The 13,348-nt window shown below is 45.1% G+C and overlaps 1 long non-coding RNA gene across 1 annotated transcript in view; it reads left to right on the top strand.

Annotated features, from left to right (window-relative positions):
* The window catches only part of LOC139045862 (uncharacterized), a 45,775-nt gene that overhangs the window by 21,830 nt on the left and 10,597 nt on the right, over positions 1-13,348 (top strand). Inside the window, exons 3-5 of the long non-coding RNA XR_011505108.1 lie at positions 74-1,206; positions 9,312-9,374; positions 10,737-10,870. This is a non-coding gene — a long non-coding RNA (uncharacterized lncRNA). The remainder of the gene's footprint in view (positions 1-73; positions 1,207-9,311; positions 9,375-10,736; positions 10,871-13,348) is intronic.

Genomic DNA, 13,348 nt, shown 5'->3' with positions numbered 1-13,348 from the left:
TGTTGTATTTTGTAAACATTGGTTCATTGATTCAAGTCACCTATGAATGTACGTTAATCTTCCCGTTACTTAGGAAGCCACTGAATTTTGCTAACAGACTCCAGACCTGTGTTAGACCAGACATGGATCCCAGGTATGTCTGAGGTCAAAGCCCGCACACGGGAGGAGATGATCACGCAGTCTGAGAGACAGACTGGAAGTCACACCTTCCAGGTAGAACTTCTGTTGACCAAACCCGGTAATTCCATTTTTCCACCAAGAAAAAGATGAATGGGAATTGCATGGAATGCCCCTGCTGATGCTCCTAAAATTCTCCATGGGGAGGTGTCTTTCCATCCAGGCGCACATCCACCTCTGCCATCAGTGGAGGTCGTCTGCTGGGTCCAGGGGCACCTGGTGGGATCCAGACACAGGTATCAATCAGGCCACACTGTACTGAAGTCTCCGGGGTGAAGCCCAGCTCTTCCCTGGAGACCTCAGTCGGCCTGGTCCCTCTAGTCTCAACCTCACCGCCTGCCGGGGGCTGTTCTGCTCCCCCTCAGCCGTGGGGGACCCTTGGCTTCAAATCCTTCCCGAGATCCTGGGGCGGGTCCTGCTCATCCTGCAAGACCCTCCTGTGTGCCCTTCCTTCCTGCCATCTGGGGCCTGAGCATCCCTGTGTCTGGCTCTGGTCACGTGTTATGATTTCTCCCTCTTCTCTCTGGCTGGGAACTCTGTGGGGGACTCCTCCCTTGAATTCAGCATCCTTATGTCCTTGCATAACCCAAACCACTAAGATGTATTTTCTGCTTTCATTCCTAACTTCTGTTTTAATCCTTCTTGTGTTTATGCTGCCTCTGGGAGCATGCCTAACAAGTAGATGCTGAAGTCAGGAGCTTAGATGGGGAAGGGGTCCCTCAACCTTCCAGACGATGTGTTTGCAAACCACATAAACCCATTATGAAATTAAAATTTACCCAAACTTAGATAAATGCAGTAATACACGGGACATTTTGTCAACAGTATATCCTGCTAGAAAACTGAAGCAGAAAGAATTTTATTGTGAATTTTCAAATGTCGTGAGTTTCATAGACGCTCTGTGCCAGTCCCTGGAGAAATTGTGCGTTGGCTCCCCTTGCATCAAGGGCGTCTCCTGTGCAAAGTCCCATCCCCAAAGACGTGAAGCCGCCAGGACTCCAAAGTCAGTTTCCAAATAGAAAATTCTTGGTGAGAAAAATACATTTTCTTTATTTTTTCCTCTTTAGCAGTTGAATGAATTGACTAATATCATTCTATTTACCAAAAAATAATAAAGGTAATTTTGTCATTCTCCCTGTGTTACCAACGTATATATGTATGTGTGTGTACCTGTATATATATTTTTATACGTATGTACAAATATACATGTAAATATATACAAATAAATTTACAAAGGTACAAATAAATATACATATATATGTATATGTATATATATGTTATATACACTTTTTTCATTGTGGTAAAACATGCATTACATAAAACTTACCATCTTAACTGTTTTTAGTGCACAGTTCAGTGGCTTTAAATACATTCGTATTGTTGTGCAAGCATCACTACCATCCGTCTCCAGAACTCTTTCATCTTCCCAAACAGAAACTGTCCCATTACTGCTACCTCTCATCCCCTCCCCCACCCCCATGTGACTGCTGTTATACTCCAGCTGACATTTTGACCCCACCATCTTTTTCTTTAATTGAGATCATAATAGCTTATATCATCGTGAAATTTCAGTTGTCTGTTCTTGTCAGTCACCATATAAATGTGCCCCTTCACCCCTTGTGCCCACCCTCAACTCCCTTCCCCTCTGGTAACCACTAATCCGTTCTCTTTGTCCATGTGTTTGTTTATCTTCCACATATGAGTGAAATCATATGGTATTTGTCTTTCTCTGTCTGGCTTATTTTGCTCAACATAATACCCTCAAGGTCCATCCACATCATTGCAAATGGGATGATTTTGTGTTTTTTATGGCTGAGTAGTATTCCATTGTATATATATACACCACATCTTCTTTATCCACTCATCTGTTGATGGGCACCTGGGTTGCTTCCACGTCTTGGCTATAGTCAATAATGCTGCAGTGAACACAGGGGTGCATAAGGCTCTTTGAATTGTTGATTTTGAGTTCTTTGGATAAATATCCAGTAGTGGAATAGCTGGATCATGTAGTATTTCTATTTTTAACTTTTTGAGGAGTCTCCATACTGTTTTCCAGAGTGGCTGCACCAGTTTGCATTCCCACCAGCAGTGTATGAGGGTTCCCTTTTCTCCAAATCTTCTCCAACATTTGTTATTTTTTCTCTTGGTGATTATGCCATTCTAATGAGTATAAAGTGATATCATAGTGTAGTTTTGATTTGCATTTTCCTGATGATTAGTGATGTTGAACATCTTTTCATGTGCCTATTGGGCATCTGTATATCTCCTTTGGAAAAATGTCTGTTCATATCCTCTGCCCATTTTTTCATTGGGTTATTTATTTATTTATTGTTGTTGAATTGTGTGAGTTCGTTATATGTTTTGGAGATTAACCCCTTGTCGGATATATGATTTGCAAATATTTTCTCCCAGTTGGTGGGTTGTCTTTTTGTTTTTGTCCTGGTTTCCTTTGCTGTGCAGAAGCTCTATAGTCTGATGAAGTCCCACTTGTTTATTTTTTCTTTTGTTTCCCTTGTCCAAGTAGATATGGTATTTGAAAAGATTCTTCTAAGACCGATGTCAAAGACTATACTGCCTAAAGTTTCTTCTAGGTGATTCCACCATCTTTTGCTGTTTTTCTTTTTTCAATTTGGAAAAAATAATCAAGGTTGTAGGGAGAGATGTAGGTGGTAGAATGGTGGACCTTTGCCAGAAGACAGTAATAGTATGCTATTGGTCTGTTGGTGGAAGATGTGCGCAAGTTATTTTCAAACATTTTTCCTTGTGCCTTATGTTTGTGGTCCATGTTGGACTGCAAGCCCTTGAAAAGGTGGCTCTCATGTCTTGTACTTTGTCCTTGCTTGGTGACTTGTGTGGTGGTCATCAAGGCCCCATGGTTGGCTGGTTTTAGAAGGAATCAGTCAGGTTGCATTGCTTTCACCAGCACCATCGGATGAGGAATTCATTGCAATTCATCAAAAAGATTTCTGATTTCAGCTCCTTGGTGTGTGGTTCTGAGCCTTTTCTTCTCTTGATAAAGTAACTAAACTACTATATACATTTGGCTCCTTTTGCAAAGTTCTCTACACATGTGGCTTTATTATTTTCTCATCACCTTTTAGCGCAATACCTTTCAACGTGGCTCTCCTGACACCCAGATCCAGCGAATTGGCACATGTGGCTGGTTCGACTCAAACACACCCCTGGCAGCGGCAGGGCCCGCTTGGCTCCCTCTCACTCGAGCTCCAGATGGGGCTTCTCTTTGTCGAGAAGTCTGGAGTCTTCAAAGGCTAATTCCAGGCTGGGCACCAGGCCCGGATGAGTGGTAGAGTGACAGATTGATAGCTGCTCCCTGGCCACCTTGGCACTAGGTGGGCTTGTTTTGCTTCTCTGTGGGCTGTTCCCACTTTTATTTTATTCTGAGTGGGGGAAACACAACCATTTTTGTACAGAACAGTGAGCTTGACTTCCCATTGTGGAACGCGCTGGGGGCCTGAACTCCTTTGTGTATTGATGACTCATGACATCTTGCTCTTCTGATAGAACAGATATGTCTTTTAGGTGGAATTGGCTTGAGTTAGACTCTCAGACGCTAAGCAACTGGACAGAATTTCTAGGAGAAATACGTGCTTTCAATCATCCTGTGAATGGCAGGTCAATGAGGGGAGCACATTATGTGAAAGTATTTGACTGATACAGGGTGAGAAAATGGCCAATCATTGCCTCACGGCTGGTAGTTCACGTGCAGGTGAACACCCGGCTCAACCTTTTAATGCGTTGTGCTTGGGAGGGGAGCCCCCAACAACTCCGGTGTCCCTCAGGGCTGCATGCCCGTAGACTTCTCACCACAGTGAAGGACACAGAACCAATCTGACACCACGGACTCAGGATAAGAGCAACACCAAGTCTAAAACCCAAGCGGGATCATTCAGTGCGCTCAACATCTGTTATTTCTCAACGTTCTCCAATGTTTTTATACTAGTTAAAAATAACATTCAGGGGCAAACATGGTGGAGAAGATAGGCCCGTGAATGGAGATCAGGGAAGGGCCCAGGGCTGCCCCGGAGACAGGAGGACTCTTACGTGATGACCATGTGCATGACGGTACCATTGGTAGATATTCCTGAGCGGTGTTCATCAATAGCCAGCAGAGCCTCATTGTTCTCTTTACTTCTCCAAGGGGCCTCCATCCTGGCTGTGTCATAGAGCCTTACCTGGAAGACTCCTGAAAAATTACTAGTGCTTGTCAGCCCCCCTCCCGTCCTCAAACGATTTAATCAGACTCTTGACATAGGAAGAACCGATGCGTTGGTCTTGTCTGAAACATCCCAGGTGATGCTGGTGTGAAGGGGTGTGGGGAACCCCTGCCAGAGTCTCACCAGCAAGCGTCATGTTACCACCCAAGGTCAGACGCCAGGCTCATGAGTCTCACTCCCGCCCCCTTTCAGCTCCAACCTGAAGGTTGGCTTCTGCTCAGTGGATACCATGGACCTTGGGCACAGGAAGGGATCTGTGTTCACCCGTGGAAGCTGGTCATGTGACCTTTACGTGCTCATGCTGATTTTGGATGTCAGTGACAAGTTCCTGAGAACTCCATGCTGGGAGATACGCTTTAGCTTCTCAGGGTGGCTTACTTATTAGGTAATTAAACTGATGATGTATTTATTCGTTTTGGTCTTAAAGTGTTGTGCAAACACCCAGAGGCTTTCTAGCAAAGGGAGTGTTATTTTATTAATCAAGTAACGTGTTAAAATCTGGGCAGGTACCCTTCAGAGGGTGTTTCCCGCAATCGTGGCTTACGGCTCAATTTCATTGTGAAGTTGTTGATTGAATGTCTGGCTTCCCCTTGAGTAATAAAACACAGCGGAGACGTGTGCATTCTGATTCATGACAATTCTTGGCCCTACCACCTTGGCACTGTACTTGCTGGCTAGGGAAAAATTAGAAATCTTAAACAAGTTTATAAAACTGCACGAAGAGATTGTACTTTAGGGTTAGAAGTCTGCACATTTCTTAGAGTTATTATAAAGGATAGTAATCTGCTTTCTCCATCTCCAAGAATGTGAAGAAATTATGTCAAGATCCAGGAAGAACTGAGTCAGCAGTATTTGCCATGAGTCAGGCATTCGCATTAAACGCGCTAAGCCATGCACACTGGCTTCGAATCCCAATTCTGACACTTCTTAGCTGTGGGATGTTGGGCCCACAATGCCTCAGTTTCTCTATCTGTAAACTGGTCCCCAAAAAGGTGCCCACATAGAGTGGTTGTGAAGAATAAATCACTTAAAACATGTGAAGTCCTTAGAACAAGGCCTTACTTTGCAAACACTCAAGAAATGCTAGCTATTATTAGCAATATTAGAAGAGCAGAGGATGGTGGCACTGTCTTTGAGAGGTTTAAAATCTAGATGGTAAGAGAAATCACTGCCATTTGAGTATTTACTCTGTGCCAGTCACAGCACTTTTAATAAGCAAATATCTTTTATCTGATTTAAATATGAGCACAGGTGAAAATCCAGAAGAAAATTGGTAACGGAAGCTACAATCATGGGGGGATACAAGATCGACATAAATTCAGAACACAGGGTTATTGAGTTTGCAAAAGCCAACAGGATTTTTCAGTGGAGGCTTACTTGAACAGAAGAATCTTCAGAAGAGGAAGCTTCTGGTGACTTCGCCAGCCCGCCTTGGAATCACATGAAACGAGAAGCCAAAACTCAGAGGAGAAAGCAGAATGTCTGGGAAGGCGCCCGAGAGGTGCTGGGTGTGGAGAAGCTAATATGATTGAAGCAGCTCATAAAAAAATAAATCAGGGGCTGGCCCCACGGCCGAGTGGTTAAGTTCACATGCTCCACTTTGGTGGCCCAGAGTTTCTCTGGTTCGGATCCCAGGTGTGGACTTACACAGCACTCATCAAGCCATGCTGTGGCGGCGTCCCACATAGACGAACTAGAAGGACCTACAACTAGGATATACAGCAATGTACTGGGGCTCTGGGGAGGAAAAAAAAAGAGGAAGATTGGCAACAGATGTTAGCTCAGGGCCCATCTCCTCCTCAACAACAGCAAAAGACATCAGAATGGGCTTCCTTCATTCAGTGGGAAATTGCTTCTCAGATGTCTTTATTTTTTACTTTTTTTTTTTTTGAGGAAGATTAGCCCTGAGCTAACATCTGCTGCCAATCCCCCCTTTTTTGCTGAGGAAGACTGGCCCTGAGCTCACATCCGGGCCCATCTTCCTCTACTTTATATGTGGGACGCCTCCCACAGCATGGCTTGACAAGTGGTGCCGTGTCCGCACCCAGGATCGAAACCAGTGAACCCCGGGCCGCAGAAGCGGAATGTGTGCACTTAACCGCTGCACCACCGGGCCGGCCCCTCAGATGTCTTTAAAGCAGACTGTCATCGTCCCCAGGGAAGGTGTGAGTGTGAGGTGTGTGTCGACTGGAAAAACTGGGATTGAATAAAGGATTTTAAAAGTGTTCTTTATTATGGTTTAATTTCTAAAAGTAGAGAAAGCAATGAACAGTTGGAGCACAGACTGCAAGGGACCATTTTTGCGTACATAAAAAATTACAATGAGTAAAGTCAAGGACTGGTGCTAGAGCAATAAGATTTTCTAAACAGGTCGACCAGCGAGCCCTGCAGCGAGCGTTGGCCACATCCATTCGTTCGATGTTCTGTGGCACCTTCTCCACGCCAGGCCCCTCCGCCAGGTCTGGGACTTCAAAGTTGCTCAGGACACGCACAGTGTCATGGAGGAGGGAGAGACATCTGCACAAGTCACAGCGCCTGTAAGACGAGCTGTAAGTGTGCCCTCTGTAAGGTTAGAGAGCCAGCCGCTGTCTCTGCCATGGGGAGGGTGGAAATCGTCCCATCTCTTCTCAGCGAGTCTGCTCCATCTTGAAGGATGAACAGCCTTCCAGGAGGAGGAAACAGCAAGTATGCAAATGAGGATGCGTGGAAGGCCAGCCTCACCTGGAGAGAGGAGGCAGCTTGGGTGTGGCTGACGTTTCAGGCCAACATGTCAGTCCCTTCAGAGGCGAGGCCAGGCAAGAGTGGAGGGCGTGGAGTCCGCGGAGGGGTGGAGGTGCTGAGTGACAAGGACACCTTTTATTGTGATGCTAATTGGCTGCAGCATCGAGGATGCATGGAAGAGATGAGGTGATGATGGAAACGGGCGGGCGCAGAGCCTACCAGGGAGATGACGACCGTGCTGGGGGTGTCTGGACGATGCCTGGCAGCTACTCAAGGCAGCGTAAAAGGATGCAATCTCAGAGGAGCCCAGCACCTCTACCTCAGACCCACTCTGGGCTTCAGAGACCTGGGAAGCTAACCCTGCATCCTCTTGAGCGGGACGGACAGGGGACTCTTTATCCGAGTGTGTGAACACTGGCACCTGGGGAGCCCTGCAGGGGAGGGGACATCATTCTCCAGGGAAGGGGGCTCCCTGACTGGCTGGAGCTGCAGGTGGAAGTGGAAATGCTCACCTGCCTGGACTCTGGGATTTCCAGCCAGGGGGTGAGCCCTCCTGGGGGCCACAGTCCACAGGCTCCCCCCAAGCCCTTTGCTTGCCTCCCATGCCTTCTGCATTCTGCCTCAGTTTTCTTTGTAGCCAACACATCAGTGCTCTCTATTACCCATGGGGTCAGAAACATTGTCTACTGGTTCACTTCTCCTAGGGAAGAGCCTGGTCAACAGCAGGTGCTCAGCAATATTGCTGAATTCCTGGAGGAACGGAAGCAAATAGAAACTACGAAATTGGGAGACGAAGACCCTGGCGGTGGGCTACATTTTTAGGTTGGCAATTCCCAAATTCTGGTCATGGAGACCCCCCAGAATTAGCTGCAGGAGGCTGGTTCAAATGCAGATTTCTGGCCCTAGCCTGGTCCTAAAGAGCAACACGGTCCAGGAGCTGCTGTTTCCAGCCACACATCTCATGGTCTTTTCTGAGCTGATTTCCCGTTCAGTGTTTCTGTTTAGTTGATCCTCTGGGCTCGTCTTGGCAGAGCAGGCACTGCTGGAGCGGGGCTGGCTCATCGGGGAGGGGGCCATCGGAAGATACTGGTACACCCGCTGGAGTGTGAGGGACGTGTCTGTGAGTTTAGAGAATAGCAGTAAAAGGAGCGCCCTTGTGCCTGCCGCCCCGCTGAACAAGAAGTCGATTGCTGAAAACTTAAGAGGTTTCCCTCAGGCTCTCCGAGTATGTTTCTCCCTCCCCTGCAAGGAGGAGGAAGTTAGTCTGAAGTTTGTGTTTGTCATTCCTCTACTCTTCTTTTAAGATTTTCCCCATATATGTTGTTGGTTTTGTCCATTTTTCACATTTATACAAATGGAGTCCTATTGTGTGGTTTTCTTGAGTATAACATAGCCGTTGAGAGTTCTCGAATGCTGGGTTTCAGTCTCTGCTCCAATACTCACAGCTGTATGATTTAACCTCCTGTGCCTCAGTTTCCCCCTCTGTAAAATGGATGATCATAGTCTGCCCTTCTTAGAGTAGTTATATTAAATGAGTTAATATAGGTGGAGCCTTTAGAACATAAATAGAAGCCACTATTATTCTTCTACAGCTCGCTATTTCTCACTCAATATCAAGTTTTGGGCTTCATCCGTGCCAATGCATGCGACAGTAGTTAATTCGTATTTTTGCTTTAGAGTGATTCGTTTTATGATTACACCACTATTTATTGATCCATGCCACTCTCGTCTCCAGCTTTCTCCCCCATTACAATGTTGCTTTGAAACTTCTCACCTGTGTCCTCCTGGTACGCGTCTGCAGGAGTTTTCCTAAGACAAAGGTTAGGATAGGAGCTGCTTGTTTCTATCCATCACCCATAGTCAATGTCACTGGTTCCATCAAATCCTTCCCAACGTGGTGGGACGACCCTCCTCTCTTGGTTTCAGGGCAGGAGGGATTCTGTTCTCCCATCTTCTCACCAACAGAGTTACTTTTTGCAATTTTGCTGAATGTGAAAAATTATTGTGGTTTTAATTGTGTTTCCTTGAATAATGATGAGACGAAGCATCTTTCAATAATACCTTGAATATTCGTGCTCATCATTTGTGAAACGCCTCACGTCTTCCAACCATTTCTCTGAAGGATTGTGTGTTTTTTCTCACAGTGTCACAGTCTTTCTTGTATTCTGCTTCTTCCAGGAAGATTTGCTGTATCTCCTGTCAAGTAGGTGCCCACGATGACATTTAGCTACATGACATCAGGTACATTTAACTACATTGTAGCTTCAGTTTTCCGATTGGTCCTGTGGATTGAATTCTGGCACAAAGTTGCTTGATTTTCTCCTGCTCTGCCTGGAGTCATGCAGCCAAGGGAGGTGTCAGCCTCCGGGTCCCCCATGATGGGGTGGGGTCTCCCTGTTCACCCACTTCTGGGGTCTCTGCTTTAGGAAGAGGGCCTCCAGTGTAAGAGTAATAGCGTGTGCCAAGGATTTACGGAAAAAGTTATGGGAGAGAAAATTCAAGTTGAGGAAACACTTTTTCTCCTGACAACTGGAAAAATAAAACAAAACATAGCATCATCACTAGATTTTTATCAGAATACCTCATTCCATTTGAAAGAATGTGGCCCCAGAGCAGAACTAAATCATCGTCAGCTTGTGTCTGGCGTTGGAGATGGAAGGAAAAACATCCACAAACAGACACCAGCTTAGTTTGTGCCGATCTGACTTATTTTCCTGAAGTCCTTCTCCCACACGCATCCCATCCCATGTTACCTCATCGCTTATTAAGAAAAATAAATCCTGCACAAATAAATAGCTCCCTTCCAAAACAGAGAAAGGAACCACAACTGGCCCAGGAGGAAAATATCAGCATTTGGAGCATTGGCTCCTGTCTGCTGAGAGACCAGAATTAAAACACTCAGCATATTCCAACACTTACCGAGGGAGAGTTATTTTCTTGTGGGCGGAGTTGTCACAGTGGGAGGCAGAGGAGTGCTGGGGAGTGTGTTGGGGGAGAACCTACATGGGAGGGGCAACCTCGTTCCACAAAGGGCCAGAGAGGAAGAATTTTAGTTATCTCAGGACAAGAGACCAAATTGAGCATCTCATGTAGGTATTTAGACGGCTAGAGAGAAGAGCAAATTTCCATAAATTTTTATGATGAAATCCAGAACTTTATTAATGGACGTGAACAGTTGAATTTCATATAATTTTTACACGATGTGAAATATTCTTCTTTTCATTGATTCTCAACTCCTTTGAGATGTAAAAATCACTCTCACTCACGGCCTGTACCAAAATAGCTAAATTCGGCCCGCGGGCCGCAGTTTGAGGACCCTGCCATGAAAAGCAGATGCAGAGCAGGTCAGCAGAGAGGGGGTGCAGGGCGGGAACCCCAGGCCTGTGAAGGGAGCTGCTCCAGCACTGAGCTTGGTGTAGCTCTAAGCTCCCTCTTGTAGGGCCTGCACACGATTAACTTGAGCCTTTAGTCATTCGTGTTTGTAAGTCCATCTATTCTGTGTTGAGTTACTCTGAAGAAATCCCTTTCTTTTTGTTGTAAACCCTAGTTAAAAACTATTAACAGGGCTGAATCAGAAACACTGCCATCCCCTGTCCTTCACAGAAAATACGCTGAAGCCTTGTGTACTGGGTGAGCTGTGACGGATCTTCTGATGGATCTATTCCCTTCTGGCCGAGGGGCAGGGACCAAAGCAGGGGAGGGTTCTGTCATCAGGCCCCGATGGCCGACAGTGGAAGGTAGGTATTAGCCTGGAGAAATGGCTCGTCTTCTCATCATGGACGCTCCAGGGAGAGAAGCGTGCATTAACTATACTCAGCTGGTTTGCAAGTCACTTCTTGTGGATCAAGTTGTTTCTCAGGGTGAAGTGGGGCTGGGCTTGGATCAGTTCTGGTGCTCGGTGTCATGGGAATTGCTTCTTCCCTGTGGTGGCACTGGGCGGCAGCCTTGAAGGAGGAGCTCCAGGGGTCGAGGGTACCCGGTAAGCTGCCCCTCCAGGACCCAGATGCTCTTCCTGCGATGAAAACTCACAGAAATGCTCTCTACATTTTCCCCTTTCCCTCATCTGGGCAGAGACAGGAGAGAGTTCATCTGCTCCCATTTATCACTGATAGAACCACCAGGACTTACTATGACAATGACATATGAAACATGGCTTTCCATGTTTATTATTATGGGCAACTGGGATTTTGAAGAAGACGTTGATGCGTTTTAAATGGAATGACGCTCTCCTGGCAATGGCTAGAAGAACCTTCTCCATAGGATTTCTCAACCAATGGAGAAGCTCTGGGAGGCACCACACAAGACCTTGGCTCTTTTTCTAGAGATAAACCTTGTGTACAACTCAAAAAAGAAACCGGAAAGCTTTGCTTTCCTTCCCTGAGTCTGACTCCGCTTTTTTCTGCTCTGGAATGATTCTGAGTGCTGGAATGTCTGTGTTTTTAAGTAGAATGGAAAGCCCAATTTCTCAAGATGTTGGAAGAGCAGAGGGTAAAGAATGACTCTTGGGGCATTGGGTGCAAAGGCAGAGAATGCAAATTAGTGTCCCACAGGACGGACGACAGGAGAGTAGGAATTGCACCCTTACCTGAATTTATTTGGAAACGTGGATACCTTTTTGTGTTCCTTATTTGCCACTTGAAGCATGTAAACAAATAAGACAAAATTCCAATATTTTTTTCTTTAAAATGAAAAGTACTTCTTTTTTCCAAGAGAACATTGGTGATTGCCAAAAAATCCAGGAATCAGTTAAAAAATGCCACACATTTGAAAATAAAAAAATCTCCTCAGAACACCAGCAATCTGAAGCCGCTTTAAAGCTGATCCTGCAAATCCAAACACGTAGGTTAACACATCCTCACGGAGAAAGGGCACCTGAGGTCGGATGTAGTTGCTGATGGTCTGGTTGGCTTTTCCAGATGGATTTTGTAAATTTCTTTAAGGAAGAAACGATGTATCTCATTCCTCTTCATCTCGCGAGTGCCCAACACACTGATGGATGCTTAATGGGTTTGATGAGACAAAGAAATGTTTGGTAAATAAATTACCTTATTTTATATGAGAGTTTTAACACAAATTATTTCTTTTGAATCTTTACAAAAGCCTCGTGAAGTGTGGACTCTTTCCACCCTCATGTTACAGATGGAGAAACTGATGCAAATAAAAGTTAGATAATTTGCTAGGATTCCTCTGCTGATAACCAATGGTGCCTCATGGATGCAGGGCTGGTGTTCTGGACCTCACGCTCTGTCTCTAACCATGGCCATCTTTATTTTATTGCCATGCTGCGTATCGTCACTTCTAGCAAGAACTCCTTCTCAAGCAAAATTAGAGGTATAAAATTAGTCTTGGCAGATTTTGGTTTTCTGTTGAACAACATTTGATCTCTCACGATAATATAATCTAAAATATATTTTAAATTTTCTTTAAAAAGAAGTAAATTCTATTTAATTTTCAATCATAAAATAAAACATAAGCATATCACATGAAATTTAGAAAGGCCAGAAAAGAAGAGCAGAATCTCATTTTTGAAATACTGGTATTTTGGTTTAGATTCTTCGGGGCTTGATTCATGATGCTTATATTTTACATGTTTGCAAATGCAATGTGGAGCCTTTTGCTTGCTCCATACGACAGGGAACCATAATAGTAACGTCTAGATGATATTCTATTGAGTGAAAGTACTAGGGTTCCTCTCTATTTTAAGTCTTTCAAAGAGTGTTTGAACTAGTCCTATTAGACATGGAACTTTCATGAACGTCTTTATGTATAGTGGTCTTTCCATATTTAGAATTTTTTCCCTTCAGTTAGATTCCTTGAAATGGATTTAATAGGTAAAAGGACACATCCATTTCTATAGCCTTTGCCATCTCCTGCCAGGCAGCGTTCCCAAACCAACTCTTAAATCACTTTCCATCTGGACCAGCAAGGATGCAGGATGACACTCTGACTGAACCCTGGCCCAATGAGCATTCTGTGAGTTTTTAACACTTTCCTAATCCAGTAGACTGAAAATTGATGCCCTGCATTCCAATTGTGCCTTTATTGCTTGATGTGGAATATCGGGTTTTAATAAAAGGCCTGAGTTGGCACAGAGACGGATCAGGAGTCTCGCTTGGGTGACACGTTGTCAGGAACTGACACTTAGGGACGCCCGCCCCACACAGCGAGCCCAGGACTGTCCTCATCCTCTGGGAGATTCCCCTGCACGTTCCTCG

This window comes from Equus asinus, chromosome 1 (genome assembly GCF_041296235.1).
Source record: "Equus asinus isolate D_3611 breed Donkey chromosome 1, EquAss-T2T_v2, whole genome shotgun sequence".
In the NCBI taxonomy this organism is placed as follows: domain Eukaryota; kingdom Metazoa; phylum Chordata; class Mammalia; order Perissodactyla; family Equidae; genus Equus; species Equus asinus.
Note: the sequence above shows the minus strand (reverse complement) of the source record. Positions and strands in the feature narration are given on the sequence as shown.